The 4,504-nt window shown below is 37.7% G+C and overlaps 1 pseudogene across 1 annotated transcript; it reads left to right on the top strand.

Annotated features, from left to right (window-relative positions):
* Positions 1-1,597: 1,597 nt before the first annotated feature.
* Positions 1,598-2,535, top strand: LOC309869887 (olfactory receptor 6C3-like; annotated as a pseudogene). The gene has a single exon. The product of its transcript is annotated as an olfactory receptor 6C3-like (transcript).
* Positions 2,536-4,504: the final 1,969 nt, after the last annotated feature.

Genomic DNA, 4,504 nt, shown 5'->3' on the forward strand with positions numbered 1-4,504 from the left:
CCTGATGCCAGACTAGAACTTAGGACCCTGAGAGTATGGCCTGAGCCGAAGGCAGATGTATAACTGACTGAGCCATCCATGTGCCATATATTGATTACATTTAATAATCTATAATTTCTATAAAGTAAATTTTACAGAGAATGTTATTAATTCTACTTATTTACTGTTCTGGAAAGAAGACAAGGAGATATTTTGTGATCAAAAAATTCCCTTATGAACTCCTCTTGTCCTCAAATATGGAGAGTAACAAAACAAACTGAACATAGTTTAAAATGAAAAAAAAAAAAGGGAAGGATGTCAATTGTTAATTTAAATAAAGAACAAGAAGATGATATGAATGGATGACTATGTTGTGAAAACTATGCTATTTATATGGCTTCTTCTATGTATTAAATGACATTTTTGGCTTCTGTTTTCTTTCACACAAATAAAGAATTTTACTCTCATTTACAACCAAGACAATTCTAATCTCATATTTCTAAGACAGGAAATATATTTATTTCTTCTGGTCACATTTAAAAAGTATATTTGTTAAGAATAACAATAATCATGTTCTTTTTAAGCTCAGGAATTATAACAGAGACATCAGCTACCACCAAAATCAGAAGATGAAGTTTGAAGTGGCATCAAAGTTAAAACTCAGAATTAGGTATTTCAGTCCTAAGAACACACAATCTTGGAAACTGGAAAACAATGCTTCAATAGCTAAATTACAGATGTGATAACTAATATTGCAGAACGAATTTCCTTTGCCTCTGGAGATGTATCTAGAAAAATATTACTGTGGCCAATTTCAGAGAGATTACTGCCTCTGCTAGGATTGTTATGCTTTCAGGTCTCACATTTAGATCTTTAATCCATTTCGAGTTTAGTTATGTGGATGGTGTAAGAGAGTGGTATATTTTCATTCTTCTGCATGTAGCTGGCCAGTTTACACCACCATTTGTTGGAGAGACTCTCTTTCTTCCCATTGGATGTTCTTTCCTCCTTTATGGAATGAAGATACTCTTAACTGTAGAGAACAAACTGATGATTACCAGAGGGGAGATGGGTGGGGAAAAGGGAGAAATAGGGGATGGGGATTAAGGAAGGAGTACACAGGCCCTGATGAGCACTGGGTAATGTATACAACAGTTGAATCACTATATTGTACAAGTGAATTGAATTTAACAGTGTTTGTTACCAACACTGGAATTAAAGTAAAATAAAAATTAAGAAATATGTTGCATTGGGGCGCCTGGGTGGCTGAGTGGGTTAAAGCCTTGGCCAAAAAAAAAAAGAAATATGTTGCATATATAGACAATTTGCTTACAGGTACAGGTGTTACTTAAACTCACTCATGAGGGGACTTTTAACATAGACCTATGAATATGGTTTTCCTTTTCAAGAGAGGATGTGTAAAATACATGTACTTTAACAGTCTGAGTGAATATTGCAAAACTGCACACAGGAAAAATGTTCCATTGCTTCATTTCATTGTAGCTAATAATATGAACATTAAAATTTTTAAATCTTCAATTCCTTTACTATTCACATACTCTTTCTTTTTGTCTTGTTTCCCAACAGTAAATTTTGCTTAAAGAAAATAAAAAGCAGCATGAGAAACCATACAGTGATTACAGAGTTCATATTCTTGGGCATCTCACATGACCCAGAGCCTCAGGTTGTAATCTTTATCTTTTTATTTATGGTTATGCATTAAGTGTCACTGGAAACCTAACCATCATCATCCTCACCTTGATGGACTGTCATCTCAAGACTCCTATGTATTACTACATGCAGAATTTCTACTTCTTAGAAATTACATTCACCAGTGTTTCTAATCCCAAATTTTGGGGGGCTATCATGATGAATATCAATACCATTTCCTATAACAATTGTTTAGCTCAACTATTTTTCTTCATCTTCATGGTTGTTTCTGAATTTTTTCTTCTCACTGTCATGTCTTTTGATCGTTACATTGCCATTTGCAAGTCTCTTCATTACACCACCATCATGAGCAAAAAAATCTGTACCCTGCTTGTCTTTGTGTCCTGGCTAGGAGGATTTCTTACCATTTTCCCACCACTCATGCTCATCCTCCAGCTATATTTCTGTGCTTCCAATGTAACTGATCATTTCTCTTGTGACTATTTCCCCATCTTACAACTCTCATGCTCAGATACATGGCTTTTGGAGAGTACTGGCTTTTACTTTGCTTTTGTCACTCTGCTCTTCACTTTGCCATTAGTGATTCTCTCCTACCTGTGCATCCTTAGCACCATTCTGAGAATCCCATCTGCTAGTCAGAGGAAAAAGGCTTTCTCCACGTGTTCCTCTCACTTGATTGTCATTTCCATCTTTTATGGAAGCTGTATATTCATGTATGTCAAGCCTTCAGCAAGAGAAAGAGCATCACTGACCAAGGGAGTAGCTATTCTCAACACCTCAATTGCCCTCATGTTGATACCTTTTATTTATACCCTGAGGAATCAGCGAGTAAAACAAGCTTTCAGAAACTTGCTTCATAAAGTACTGCTTTCTAGACACAAATGAAAATATGTATTAACATGAATAGATGTCATTGTAAAGATCCAATAAAGGGCAAATAAAATTTCAACTTCTAGAGTATCCTCCAATATCCATATCACAGATACTTGCAAGGCAAAGCACTTTGATTTTTCTTTTAAACCAAAAGTAGCTATGTTATGTCTTTCTTTCAACCCCTCTGTAGGTTCTGTTTCCTTATTTAGTTACAATTCTATACAGAAAAGCATTAGCTATAAAACATACCTATTTTGCTGATTTTATGAATAATAAAAATATTGTATATGGTAATAATTAAAGGAGTAAACAGTTTAATCAACTTACTCTAACGTGCTATTTTGTTACTGATATTGCAGTTTCTTTCTTAAAGTTATAAAAAATAAAATATATTATCTGCAACATCTATATTTTTTTTACAAAATATCTGCAGTGTTTGTCCAATTCCTCCCTTCAGGTATAGGCTTGAGTGTTTACTTTACAGTTTATAAATTATTTGAAGGTCATATATCTTCTATTTTGTAGTTATGCTTAAGGTATATGTTATGCCTTATTTTATATACTTTCCTTGTTTACCTGTATTATATTTAAAAATATGAGATAAATGAGTATTTAGGCAGTTACCATTACACTCATGCCACCCGGAATTCTAATAGGAATTTCACAAATAATAATATCTCTTTTGTAGAGAGCATTTATTCTATGCCATATACTCAACTAGGTATGTCCTCAATCATACAATATTTAGTTTTCAAAGCTATATGGCAAATTAGAGTGATTATCTCTTTCTCACAAATGTGTAAATTGAGAGGTTGAGTTTTTTGCCTGAGGTCTTGAGCTATAACAGCTAATATAATAACCTGATTTGAAAATGAAACAAAATAAAATGACTAAAGACTTACGTTTTTTCCATTTTACATTTTCCAAACTCTTATGGACCTACATATATTGATTAGCTTTCACTAAAAAGAGGCACAATTTTATTGGTGTTTTACACTCACATCATATCATTTGGGGATGATTATATTATTATGGTCTGGTCAAGGAAGGTGCCAATATACACTGAAATATTAATCAATCAAAACAAGAACCTCCCCGAGAGAGGAGTCAAGATGGCGGAGAAGTAGCAGGCTGAGACTACTTCAGCTAGCTGGAGATCAGCTAGATAGCCTATCTAAAGATTGCAAACTCGAGAAAATCCATCAGCAGATCAAAGAGAAGAAGAACAGCAAATCTGGAAACAGAAAAACAACCACTTTCTGAAAGGTAAGACCCGCGGAGTAGTGAATCCAAAGCGACGGGAAGATAGACCCCGGGGGGAGGGGCCGGCTCCCAGCAAGTGGCGGAGCAACGGCGCACAAAATCAGGACTTTTAAAAGTCTGTTCCGCTGAGAGACATCGCTCCAGAGGCTAAACCTGGGCGAAGCCCACGCGGAGTCAGCGTGGCCTCAGGTCCCGCAGGGTCACAGAAGGACCGGGGGTGTCTGAGTAATGCAGAGCTTGCGGGTATTGGAACGGGAAAGCCGGCTACAGTGACAGAGCTGACAGTAAGCTCACAGCTCGGTGTTACCTTGAACCGGTCGCAGGGAGATCAGACAGACGGGAGTAACTGGGCACTGTTCTCTGAGGGCGCACTGAGGAGTGGGGCCCTGGGCTCTCGGCTCCTCCGGGCTGGAGACCAGGAGGCTGCCATTTGTATTCCCGTCCTCTGGAACTCTATGGAAAGCGCTCAGGGAATAAAACCTCCTGAAAGCAAACACGAGCAGATTACTCAACCTGGCCCCTGGAAAGGGCGGTGCAATTCCGCCTGGGGCAAAGACACTTGAGAATCACTACAACAGGCCCCTCCCCGAGAAGATCAACAAGAAATCCAGGCGAGACCAAATTCACCTACCAAAGAGTGCAGTTTCAACACCAAGGAGAGCAGCAGAATTCCAGAGGAGGAGAAGCAGAGCACGGAACTCATGGCTTTTTCCCTGTG

The sequence above is a fragment of the Mustela nivalis genome (assembly GCF_964662115.1).
Source record: "Mustela nivalis genome assembly, chromosome: 7".
Classification (NCBI taxonomy): Eukaryota; Metazoa; Chordata; class Mammalia; order Carnivora; family Mustelidae; genus Mustela; species Mustela nivalis.